The sequence below is a fragment of the Cygnus atratus genome, chromosome 17, assembly GCF_013377495.2.
Source record: "Cygnus atratus isolate AKBS03 ecotype Queensland, Australia chromosome 17, CAtr_DNAZoo_HiC_assembly, whole genome shotgun sequence".
Lineage (NCBI taxonomy): Eukaryota > Metazoa > Chordata > Aves > Anseriformes > Anatidae > Cygnus > Cygnus atratus.
The window spans coordinates 1,775,998-1,789,517 of record NC_066378.1 but is presented as its reverse complement, the minus strand read 5'-3'; the positions used below and the strand labels follow the sequence as shown (position 1 = coordinate 1,789,517).

Below are 13,520 nucleotides of genomic sequence, written 5' to 3'. Positions count from 1 at the left end.
GGGAGGAATGCTGACTGGAATATTCAAATGCCTATCTGGTCCCTCAAGTGTCAGCGTGCACCAGCATCAGTAGTTTATCCACACAGGTAATAACAGATCTCTGAGGAGAGACTGCGAAGGTCTCGTACATCCGAAAATATCCAGAACTGCCCGGCAGCCCAGTAACATCTTAACTTGTCTGGTTTTTGTAGAAGCAGTGGATGAGGGAGTAGCAACTTCATCTGGGAAGAGCAGCTAGGTGGTGGTCTGGTGAGTCAGGTGGCTGCCATCCTGGAGATTTAGATGTGTCCCTGCCCTGCTTTGGATCGTGGCGCCGGGTGGTAAGTTACTGGAAACTTTTACAGTAGTTATGCTATTTTACAGCATGTGTAGTTAAGCTTTTGGTGCTGGGTGTACATCTCCAGGCCTGAGCGCTCATCCCTGCAACTCCAACTCCCCCAGCTAGTGGAGCCGGATGCCCTGAGTACAGAGCAGAGTAGTATAGAACATGGAAACCTTGGAAAAACTAGACTTCAGACATCTATTTTGGGTACCGAAACAAAACCTTTCTGATACCTTGAATTCTTACCATGCTTAGTTTTCAGCCTTTTAAGTGCAGTAGCGCTACCTAACTGTATGGGACAGCGTGAAAATACGTAAAACATGGTGAGCACCATGGAGCTTTGCCAGGAGATGTGCTGTACATTGAGCAGTGTGGAAAAGTGACTTTATTCAGAATACCGTGCTGACTACAAGGGTTAGTAAAATGCATATACTAAAATAAAAGTCTGTGTTCAGAGAATGCAGGGCTCCTTCCTCAGGAAGTTGTAGAGAGCAATGAGGCTGCCTCTGAGCCTTCTCTTCTCCAGCCCAGACAGCGCAAGTGTCCTCAGCCTTTCTCATAGGACATGCCTTCCAGCCCTTTTACCAGCTTCATTGCCCTCCTCTGGTTGTTTTCAAGGACCTTAACATCCTTCTTGTATTGTGGAGCCCAGAACTGCACACAATGTCCAAGGTGGCACTGTATCAACACTAAATATAGCGTGAGAATCGCCTGAGAGTGGGAGAATTAGTGTGTGGATCTCTTCCGTCAGCCTTGCGTCCCTTATTTACTTTATTGTGCAACTACCTGTAACAACCTTAATTCCTAGTCCAAAAATCCATCACCAAAGCATGCCTGTCCTGTCAAGGATCTCTTTCCTTGCAGCAGCATTTACACGCCAGTGCTTGAACTTCTCAAGCTGTTGTATGTGAAATAGTGAGAAGAAGAAATACTGGCCTGTTTTTTTTTTTTTTTGGGAGATCTGGTTTTAGCACTCATGTTAATGGTAACTGGAAAAAAAAATGATTATCTTCATGTCAAGTTGTGAATTGTTCAGACTGAGCATAATTTGCAGCAGCTCTAAGTGCTGCTTCACGGATTTCACTGGTTATTCTGGAAACCTCTACCAGCCAAAGACTACTCTCAGGACAGTTCTGTCAGCTGGGCCTGAAAGTGATGCAGAGAGATTTTATTTCCCAGCTTATGACACAGATATGGTACTGCTATTAAAACATACCATGGAATTTTCTTATAATTTGCTTCGCAGATCAGCTTAAGCTTGTCAAGTAAGCTTCGCTACATAAGGATGTAATCTTTCACCCAGGTAAGGCAGTTTAGTTATATATATATTTTTCGGCATTTGAATCTAGATGTACAAAATCGTATGCAAGCTCTTTCAAAAATAAGGCTTGGATGCTGAGCTGGATCTTACGGTGAGCTGTTATTTATCTAAATGTCAAATGCTTTTCATCACAACTCTGAGGATTTGCTTCTAGAAGTTGATTTCACATCTAGAGTTGTGTATTATACCAAATGTATAACATCTTGAAATGTTTGAAATAAAAGTGAAGTAGGCTTGAGTGTTGTGAACATTGTTCCTATCCTTGTTTTTCCTATCTGCTCGGTGTGAAGGCTTCATTTATCTTTGAGTATTTTTCCTCACTTAAAATTTTCTAAAGATTCCAACTTTAATATGGAACAGGTTTTCTGGAGGAGTTCTTGGAGATGCTCAAACCTTGGCTGGACGAGTCTGTGATCCACTTGATCTAATTGGGACTGTGTCAAATAATGGCTTGGACTCAGCAATGTCTGCGTGTCCCACTTAACCCATAAAACTACTTGTGTGCATCTGTCCTGGTTCTTCATGCTCCCCCACTGGGCTTGAAGGGGCAGAATTAACTTCTGCTTTTTTGTAATTGAATGTTGAACCTTGTTCCTGTGACTGTCAGCAGCACAGACCTCTGGTGTTGAATCGGAGCCTTTCAGAAGGAAGGCTTTATGGAATCATTCAGGTTGGAAAAGCCCTCGGAGATCATCTAGCCCGGCCTTTAGCCTAGTACTGATGAGCACCGCTAAACCGTGCTACGAAGTTCTACATCTACACATTTCTTGAAGACCTCTAGAGATGGCAACCAAACCACTTCCCTGGGCAGCCTATTCCAATGCCACACAACCCTGTCAGTAAAGAATTTTCTCCTAATATCCCACCTAAACCTCCCCTGGCGCAGCTTGAGGCCATTTCCCCTCATCTTATCACTTGGTGCTTGGGAGAAGAGCCTGATCCCCACCTCGCTACAGCCTCCCTTAAGGTCATTGTAAAGTATAGTAAGGTCTCCCCTGAGCTTTCAAGTTAAACAACCCCAGCTCCCTCAGCCACTCCCCATGAGACTTGTCCTCCAGACCCCTCACCAGCTTCGCAGCCCTTCTCTGGACGTGCTCCAGCACCTTGATGTCCTTCTTGTAGTGAGGGGTCCAAAACTGAACACAGTACTCGAGGCGCAGCCTCACCAGAGCTGAGTACAGGGGGACAATCAGCTCACAGAAGTGAGTCGGGGATTGAACCATATTTAAAATGAAAATTCCTCCCTGATGCATCAGTAACAGAATTACCTGTTGAACTTCTGTGATGCCTGTGGGGAAGATGTGTGGATGTGTTCTACTCAAGTAACATGCCGAAGAGCCCAAGCTTTTTGTTTCCTTAAATTGATGGCTTCTCTCTTAATTACAAGCAAGCCTTTCTTAGTTAACTAGGTTTGCTTTGAGTCACATTAGGAAGGAGTGAATGTTCTTTTAAGGATAAAACACTTAAAAATGTCTTGTTATTGTTAGTGTTCTTCCTGCTCAGCCTTCTCAGAGTTCAGTGTATCTGCCAGTAAGAATGAGTTTCTCCAGGGAAAACAAGTGAGAAGCCAGGGTTTGTTTGGCTTGGATGAATCCATACTAAGTCAAGTTTTGGGGAGAAGTGTTCTGGATATTGCCATCGGAGTTCCCCGGGGTGTAAATGACCGTATATACAGACAAATACGTTCCTACAACAACTCAACACTAGAAACAAAGGTTGCTGCAGACACTCTGCTTCTAGTGATGAGTTGGAGGAATACTTGCGTACAACCACATATTATCCTGTGTTACTAATTTGCCATGCCTTTTTTTTAAAGGGCCCTTAGTGTAAAATATCATACCGGGGCTGTATCTGTTTCTAGTTTAAAAAAAAAAAAAAAAGAAAAAAAATCAACTCTACAGAACATAATGTTGATCTAAGTGAGCAGGTAGGAAAACCTGACTTAAATCTTTAGTTTCTATAGAGAAACTCTTTCCTGTTGGTTGACGTAGCCATTGAAATGCCGATTGGTAAGGGGCTGTAGTTACCATATGGGATTGAGTCCTTTTCCAAATAACGCAGATCCCTGCTCCTGCCCTCTTAAGGAAGCTTAAACATCTAGGTTAATTGGTTTTTAACTTGAAACATGGAGCAGGGAGGGAGTGAGAGCCTGACGGGTAAATATTGACTGGGGATGTGTCAAAGCTTGCCCGGTAGCAGAGTTGTGTTCTGTGGCAGAACTTAATTTCAACTCTTAACTGAAGCATAGGATTTTGTACATATGTGCCTTAAATCCTTTGGTGCCTCTCTGGAGTGCCTAAATATATTTAACTTTGGTTTCATTCTGTTTAGTTTTTTTTAGAGTAAACATTTTGTTAATCCAAGTAAATTTTTTCTTGGCTCTGAACATTCCGGCAAATTCGGCGTGAACTAATAAGCTTGTGGACTTGCCATACTATGAAAGCTGTGATAAGAAGAAGAGATTTTTAGGGTGTTGTCATGACTGAACCCAGCCTCCCTGGCTGGTCTGTGCACATGACTTTAGAAGGTGCATTTCTTTGTTTTGACATGTTGAGGATTTGAGTAGGATGGTCGCAGAGCGTACTGCCTCCGTTCAGTAGCTAGAGGGTTATTGGGACTGGAAGAAAAAAGGTAATCTGTTCTAAAACACCGCTCTCGTGCCTTCAGAGGACTGAGGTTTGATTTGACCAAATGACCCTGCCTGAAGACCTCTGTACGTAATACCAGACACTCAGTGCATGTAACTAACCTTCAGAACTGGTTACAGGAACTGAAGCACGTTAAGACTTGCTTCAGTTCTCTAGGCTGTCTTAAGAGATGCGAGACTGGTTATTTTGCCCCGTGCCTCCCCAGTCAGAAGTACAAATGCTGGTTAAATCCTTGCTGTTAGGTTAGTCTCTCAAGTGAGATACAGCCTCGACTGTTCACAGCTCCTCACGTTTGGTGTGCAGCAGTCTCTGTCCTTTTTCTGCATTTATTTGTGGGACCTGTTGAATGCTGACCCCCCTCTGCTTGCCTTTTACTTCAGTCCCGTCCCCAGGCCTTAGCTGAGTGCTACTTGCAGACACGAAGCAGCGCTTTGCCAGATACGCTTCCTGCTTCTGACAGTCACTGTGGCTTTCCGTGAATGGAAAGAGGTGGAACGAGCTGTCTTAATATTTGGAAGATATTGAAGCTGTTTAATGATACAAGGAAAGTTGTTTGCTATTTTTTTTTTCTCGTGGCGTTACTGAATTGAATCAGCTGACCAAAGAAAGGACATGGAGCAGCAGGTTTCTCCGAGGCAGTGTGCTGCTGGATTAGCCAAACCAGTTTGTTTGTCCCTTAAGATCTAAATATAGGAAGCCTCCTTAATTAGGGAAGGCATCTGAGCTCTGTGTCCCTCTTAATGCACGTAGGGAGCCTCAGTTCTGCGCTTCTGTGCGCAGCTGAAGGGCAGTGCTAGTGCAAGCCTGCTCTCCCTCTGCACAAAGCTGGGCTCTTACCAGAGCACAGCGCTGGAAGTTCAGGGAAGTTGAAACTGGCAGTGGATTGCTGTGATAAGCTGTTTGTGCTGATCGGGAGGAGGTTAGCAGCTCAAACGTAAGGAGAACAGGGACCTGTTCCGGTAAATCATGTGTCTGGCTTTAAACTGAAGCTAGCTATGGAAATGCCAGCTAGCAGAGAAGGCCTTACACTTGAGCCGCTAGCATTCCCTTGCTCAGCTTTTTCTGGTGTTGCACACAAGCATACGTGGCTTTATTTCTTCAGCACTTGACGTCTGCCTTACTGTACCTCCACATAAAGTGGCTGAATAGTGAGCCTTGTGGGTGATGCGCAAACAAGTATTTGGACTGCTTTCTAGCAAACAGCTCCTTGTGGTCCTGGAAAAGCAAACCTGATCTTTGAATAACTCCTGAAATGTGATTTGAGGTGGTCAGTTCATATGAAAGGGTCTTTTGATTAAATAAAGCTGGCTCTCTACCTAGGTTAGCTCTTTGAGTATGATTACTTGGTTCAATTGTGTTAATCAGCCTTGTTTTGCAGGTGCTAATAAAGAATTACTTGAACTTACGCTTTTCCTGTGTTGATTTAACTTACTATTTCTATACCACGAAGAAACAGTGCTAATGCTGTAGTCCAACATACTCATCCCCTGCCGTGGCTGCTTGGGAGACACTAACCCTTAGTTCTGAGGTGGTTGCTGCTGCCCAGGTGTCACTGCTGCGCGTTACAGCCAGAGACAGCTTCAGTTCCTGCTGGGACGGAGGAAGGAGCTTTTTGCTTAACAGCTCTAATGCACGTGGGGTCTTCTGAGTGTCTTTGAACTGTAAACTCTGCTATTTAAGCAACCTGCTTGGTGCTTTGAGGGCTACGTGAATAACAGCTTAAGAGATGAGCAAGTTAAGTGACTAGTTTTGGGAAGAAAGTGTCACCACTCCTGCAGGAATTAAAGTGATCCTTGAGCTGCCTAAACTCCCCCAACTGCCCTGCAGGTGCTACGGGCTTTGCTTTTTATCAGCATCTGGTCCGGAAGCACAATGGTGTAGAGTAGTGCTAAACCTGGTATTTTTTGGACCACATCCTTGTCTGGCCCTCTGGACTCCTTTCTGCGTTGGTTTGTGCCTGCGGATAGGATGAAGTCCTGAAGGGGCTGAGATGTCAGAGTTTGTGTAAGGCAAGGAAGAGGAGCGCTTTGGGGAGACCTGTGGCATCAGTACCCTTTTCTTTTTCACTGCTCAGCCTGCTTCAGAGAGCTGAACATAGTCCTTTTTAAAATATATATATATGAACAAATAAAACTGTCACACTTGAAAAGGGGCGGGGGGAGATTTAGCGAGTGCCAGACCTTGGGCTGAAACGATCATCTTCCAGGCTCGTGTAAGTCATTGAACACTCACTGAGCCTCTCCAGGGCCTTTCCTTCCTGGGTGAAGATGGTGATGGTGTGTGTGCATCGTACCCAAATGGCTTGCCTGACAGAGCAGGGTGTTTTGACCTAATTATGAATTAGTGGATTAAAACGCCAGTCCATAAGTGAGCAAGTGGCCTCGAGGTGCAGATAAGAGCCCAGGCTCCTCGTGGCCTGGCTGTGCAGCTGCTTGGTGCTGGGGCCCTGAGCAGCCCCGGAGGACCGAGGCTCAGACACCTGGTAATAATTTCACCTACTCAGTGCTTTCAGGAATAAATGTTTATTCATAGCTGGTATTTGGTATTTAAATAAAGTCTTATGACAAGCATGGAGTGGTCTCTTGTTACAGAGGTTTTAAAAGCTTTGTGCCAGACGAAGCACAGTGAAAGTGAGGTCAGTGTACGCACGCAGGAACTGTAGCTCCGTGTACTGTGTCCTGAAGTAGCTCAATGGGACAGGATCTTCAGAGCTGCAAGTCGCTCATGAAGAGTCTTCAGATCAAACTGGCGTAGTTCATCCCACTTCCAGAACTTTCTTTTTGCATTGCTTGTAGTAGTATATTACTCTCTAGTGTTGCATGGAGTTGGGGAAATACAGCCTGTAAGGATGCCTTGGTGGGTGTTGTGTCATGCCACTCTCCTAGAACTGTAGCTTCCTCTGCTTTGGTGTTCGTCTGGGTACAGAAAGGATTGAGGGAAAGAAAAACATTCTTAGAGGTGGGGAGAAAGATGAACAGGAGTTGGGAAGGGTGCATATAACCTTTGGGGCTTTGATTAGCAGCCTCTTCTCCCAGTTCTACTTCTTTGTTTGCAGCCTTTGTTTTAGAAAGGAAGAAAAAAGGGAGGGAGAGCTGCCTCGGGAGGTGGCCAGTGAGGATGCTGTTGGGAAAATGGGGAGCACGAGGAGCGAGCTGCTCCCTCACACTCTTCTGCCACTTCAAATGAAAACTCTTGCCATCTGAACTCAGTCTTGCTCACTTGCTTTTTGTCATCGCTTCCAGTCTATCATTGCCACAAAAAGTCACGATGATGACTTTTCGGTTACTTTTTGATGTAATTTTACTTTCTTTATTTTTACTTTAATTTTACACAAAACTATTCCAGTTCCCACCAGCTCAGGCCCCAGGTCAGGATTCTGTGTCCTGTGAGCTTTTGGAGTGAGGACCACTGGATCCACGTCCATCCTTGCGAATCTCTTTTCAGTTTGGTCCTTCTAGATAGATGTTACTTGCCCGTCATGCAAGTAAAATTAAGGAATACAAAACTGAAAGAAAAGGAAAATAAGAATAGGCTGTTAATTGAGCTTTAGGCTTCTTGGTGGTTCATCAGAAGATGTGACAGGTAAGTTACATCCTGGCTTATATGCGGACACAGTTGCAGCATGTGAATCTCAGGGCTTTATGGAAAAGGAATTCAAAGACAAATCTGAAATTTTATAAGACAAAGCAAAGCTGTCTTCAGATTTCGTTTCAAGCTTGCCACGGTGTTTTGGCCTAGGTTGGTTTGAGATCAGCGAAGAATAATACAGCACTAATTATTCAGAAACGCTTGCTCCTAATGGAGAATACTGTAGTCCCACCGAAGGGTCTATTGATGTTTATTCTTTCCATCCAGTTGGGAAAAATGGGCCTTTCTTAATGCAAAGCCATTTTTTTTCTGAATTACTGTTAGCTATTAGGGTGCCACAGTCTTGGCAGTGTTTTTACTGCTTTCATTCTACTTCATTCGTCCATCGCTTCCATCTTTCATCACATCCCACTGCTCTCCAACCTGGCACTGGTTACTTAGCTTAATCCGGAAAAGCGTGTGATAGAGAAGACGCGTGGCCTTATAACTGGAAGGTACCTCCTTGAAGGCCGGCATTTCTCTTCTGGGCATGTGTTAACGCTTTCTGTAAGTTGCAGCCTTGCGATACCCAGCCTCAGGAGTGGCTGCGCTCGGTTGGGTCCCGGCGCTCTCGGCTCCGTGGCTTTGGCTCGGCTGCGAGACGCCCGCATCGCCCCGGCGGCAGGCCGCTGCTAGCAGGCTAGGGAACAGGAGCAAGGTGCTTCTGAGAACAGCGTGAAAACGGTTTTAGCGGGAAGCAAGCTCAAATCCGCAGGGCAGAACATGAAAAAGAAGGAGAAGAACGATCTAAGACAAAATGCAAGTGCAAGGGGAACAACCGAAAAGGCAACGAAGTGGTAAGTGGGAGATGTGTGGTGCAAGAGGAGGCTGAGTCATTGCACAGCCAGGTTATGTGGGAACCGGCAGCATTGCAAAGCATTAGAATTGTAAACAGAAATAGAGAACTTTCAATCAGAAGCCAGCCTTGCATAATGTTATGGTTGTGACATGGTGTGGCATAACCAGTGCAGAAATGCAATGTTTCAGCAAAGGGAGAGGGAGAAAAAGCTTTAGAATTGTCAGCTTCCAGAAGAGGAGACTGGGATTTGTTTTTTTCAAAAGCTCTTCTCTTGTTTCGCTTTATGAACATAAAGTCATACTTTTTCTGTTCTTGCTGGATGCATCCTTTTGGTGAAGAAACCAAAGCAACAGCTTTTTGGACTTTAATAAGCATTTATTAAAACTTAAGAGGTTTTTTTACACCCGTTTGCCACTGTTCCATTTAAATAAATGTCCAGAAGAACCCTGTTGCAGACTCGTGGTGTAACTGACGGTGGAGGCCAGGTAGTCCAGCACCCTGCTGCGAGCAGGGCCAGCTTTGGAGCTGGATGGGGTTGCTGGAGGGTCAGTAAGTTGGGAATAGCTCTGGGGCGGCGGATCTACAACTTGAAAATCTTGCAGTGCTCTGCAACTGTTATTTAGATCTTTTCCCCTTAGTTATATTTCTTGTTTTTCACCACTACAGCATGATTGCTCTATCATTCCCTTTCTTTGCTTCTTCATAGCATCTTCCAAGACAAGACAAGGGAGGCAAGGCCTGTGCGTTCACATCGCCTGTTTCGTTTGCCTGATGGCTAACATTATGAAACAGGCAACAGAGAGAAGGCTCCTGGGAGGCTGGTTCAAAGCAAAGGCTCGGTGTCGGTGTTGCTGTTCAGATCACCTTAAGCACTAGAGCCATATAGCTGAATGGCTTCTTACATAATTAAAATTGGACAGGATTAGTGTGTCCTTCAGCACCCCCGTGTGTGTGCTTAAACAAAATATCCCAAACAAACCACCCAGCTGTGAGCACGTGTGGCAGCCTAAGAAGAAAGCTGGTAGGAAGCCTGGTCTGTTACTAGACGCGTTTGCCTTTGTAGGGTGTACTGAAGGAAGCGGAGCTGCTCCTTTTTCCATCTTCTAGCCTTTGCTTTCCGTTGTGGATCAGACAGACAGAGGAGCGAGCTAACACGGTGCAGAGGGTGGGGACGTGCAGCTGGGGGCTGCAGCTCCCTTTTCGGGGGGGCAAACTTAGATTTGCTTAGCCACGATAATGAGGCAGTTACACAGCAGTGCCTGGGCCTGCTCCTCCCTGCCCTAATTAGCGTTTGTGAGCTGGTGGTGACTTGGTGGTGAGGTTCCTTCCTACAGCCCGCTTTTTTCACTTTGGCACATGTTGTTGACTTAGGAAGCGATAACGTTTGAGGTGCTTATCTGCGAGCAGCAGCCTTGCGAGAGGAATGCTAACGAGCGCGCCACGGAGTGTTTGCTGAATGCTGGCAGGAATAAAGCAGAATTATTAACGCTGGTATTGGAACAGTTTCTCCTGTTTATAAAGCTTCTCTACAAAGCTCTTGAGACACGGTGGTTTCTTCCAAACCTCATTAAATTCAATAAAAAGTTTGTTGCAGATTTTGTGAAGGTTTTTGCTTGGACCCAAAACACACAAAATAAGTCCACATCCTGCTACCCTAAAAATGTGCCTTGCCTTTTTAAAAGCATGGATGTGGCCAGAGAAGTTTCTCTGAAGAGACATTCATGAGTTGCGTAGTCTGCCTTCATAGCTTTTTTTTTGTTTGTTTAATAAGCTTGCTAAGTATTCCCGTCAAAGGTGACTTTGTCCAGCCAAGCAGTGGAACTTGTTGCACGATCAACCTGGTACCTCAAGCTGAAATGGTGTTCGTTTTGCTTCGTGTGCCATGTTTAATTATCAGGCCACAAAGCTTTTGGGACTGGAATTTAGCTTGCTGGTTGTGAGCTACAGGAGACTTAAAAAAACAAAACAAAACAAAAAAACTTGACCTCTTTTGCAGGTAACCAAATGATGCTTTCGGAAACTATTGTATAAAATCGGAATTCATGATGGACAACCAACTTTTCCACAGCTGTGGTCATCTGCAGCATATCCTCTTATTTTCTTTGTGAAGGCAGATTATGGCACCATTTCTTTAATGCTAGATTAATGCATGAGATTTCCCTAAAGCACATGCTGAAATGCCCGAAAGGTTAGAGTTTCTTTTGCTCGATGTGTCTAAGTTTGTCCTCTGTAACTATCCCTTCTTACTACGTCAGTCCTAAAATTATGTATCCCTTCTTTGGGTACTGAAAGAACTTTTTATCCTTTTTCTGTCGCAAACCACAAACAACAATGTGATAAATGCAAAATAAGGATTTTGGAAATGGACCTTGATGTGAAAATTATCACAAGTTGTGGCACATCCGAGTACAAGGAAGCTATTTCTAGCAGCAGGATTGTATGGGTTTGAAAGTTTGACTTTCTAGGCACATACACGTGCAGCATGGTATTGGAATAGTTTCCAAGTTATTGTGAAGAACAAGTTTTTGGGATGCAAGGGAGTGGTATTCCATCATTTTGGCTGCTTGCATGCTTTAGGAATGGTTGGTTTTAGTCTGGAACTTTAATTTTAGGGTTTGAGTATTTTGGTAGAGAATGCTGCATCCCGTGTGACTCACGCTGTTGAGCACTCATTCCGATGCTATGGAAGAGCCCTTTGAATGCCTGCTGAAGTGACTGTGTAGGAATGAGGCAAATTAGATGTTTAATACTTTTTTTTTTTTTTGGGGGGGGGGGGAATACATATTTGCCATGGAATACTTAAATTTTCTTTTTGAAAGTAGCCATTCACTTGGAAAGTGAAAAAGATGGGGCTTGTAAAAAATGGCATCGTGAGCATTGCTGGTCACTGGGGCATTTTTGCAGCTTTGTCCAAAAGTACTGAGACAATAACCACTGTGGGGGGGGAAACTAACTTTAGTGTAAAATTAAAAATCACTTTAAAAAATTGGTACAAAAGCAGTTGGATATTTTACAGCAGAGCTTTTCAGTACTTCGTATTGCCAAGTAATTTGTTTTCTTGTGTGTGTTTCTTGTTGTTTGTTTGTTTTTAATTTCCATGTGCAAAGGAATTTTGAAAAATACTTGACTTGCTTGGTGGTTATGATTTCTGAACCATTCCCTACCAGAAATCAGGCCTTAGCCAGAGCGTGTGTACCTGCTGAATTCCCTCTTCAGGGGTTATGACTTGCATGCTAGTTAGTACTTTTTACTTTCCTCTTTAATTAGGACAAACCACCATAGCAGCTGAGTTTCTTGTACAAGTAGGCGTCTGGCTATTTAAAAAGTGTTTTTTCAATTGGAGGTTCATGTTTTAAAGAACTGTCTTTTTATTTGCAGTTGCCAATGTGAAATATTGGAAGAGTATCGCCTGAAACTTTCTGGGACAAAGAGGACTGTTTTATTCTCTCTCATATTTTGGTAAGCTTATCGTATTATTTTGATAAGACAAGCTACCTGTTGAATGTGGGCTCTACAGTTATTATTGATTATTACTGATTATTTTATTAATTAAAGCATTTTCCAAGATGTTAGACAAAAATATATACATTTTACTGAGTTGGTATTTGCAACCTGTAATTAAGGAAAAAACAAAACAAAACACCAAGATATATGTACTTTCCATACAACTCTTCTAGTTCTCCTGAAAATCTTCAAACAATTCTTTGTCTGTCCTCTTCAGAATAATGTGTAAATGCCCATATTTTTAACTACTTCAGCAGTAAATACCTTTGAAAGCTATTCAGTTATTTCTACACGCAGTGCCAGGAAAGAGGGGAAACCTTGCTGTTAGGGATTGAAACATGGCAAACTAAGCATTTATCCTTATCTCAGAATAATTTCCTTCCTCCTGTGAAAAGGAAGAAGTGTTTTCACTTTGTACAGAAGCATCTTTTGCTAAAGCCAGATCGCATTCTTGAATATTTCATGCTCAAGTTTTCTAATGCTCCTTTGTCAAAATCTTGGATTCCTATCTGAAACTAAGAAGACAACTGTGACACAGCAAGTAAACAGCTATGTTTTGAGTTTGAGGGGCAACTCAATTTGATTATCACTAAACTAAATGGAATTCAGTAGCTGGAAGGGGATGGTATGGGAAGAAAGCTAAATGCATTGGTACTTCATTTTTCTTCTTCCTCCAATTTTTCTTTTCTTTGCTGTAATTTATAGGTCCAATTATATGTAAATATGTGAATTTAAGTCATCCTTTTTTATTTCCTCGTTTTTGTTTAGAATTGCTGGGAAACACATGGCTATTATGTCTCAATTATGTACATAATTTAAAACAGAAGGTGCATCTTAAGTGAGAGGTAATTAAGATGTTCCCATTCTGGCTGAATAGTCTGAGGTTACAAGCTTTACTAAGCATTTATCCTTTCAAGAAGAATATAAGGATGGAGAATTAACACCACCAATCTTTTTTTTATACAGCTGTATAATACGGTTGAAAGGACAGCACTGAAAATCAATACCACAATGAACTTTTTGGCTGCAGTCGTAAAAGTTATTTCTGAAAATAAAAACAAGTCTCACTATACTATTTATAAGCTGTCTACTATTTATATGTGATCCTATGTGTAAGTGCAAGCCTGAATTTGAGGCTGGTTTTTATGAAGGTGTTTTCTTGGTCAGTTATAATCTAAGCTGTATTTGAACATTTCGATTTCATTTCTGGGAAGTGCTTTTAAGTGTCATGGAAGTGCTGCTCATTTGCCAGCTGCAGTCAAACAGAACTGGAATTCTGATTCCCTTCTGCCACTGATC

General features: G+C 43.2%; 1 protein-coding gene across 1 annotated transcript in view; it reads left to right on the top strand.

Annotated features, from left to right (window-relative positions):
• MTMR3 (myotubularin related protein 3) overlaps positions 1-13,520 on the top strand; it is an 84,335-nt gene that overhangs the window by 18,567 nt on the left and 52,248 nt on the right. Inside the window, 2 exon segments of the mRNA XM_050714166.1 lie at positions 192-320; positions 12,096-12,176. The gene's annotated coding sequence lies outside the window, so the exon portion shown is untranslated.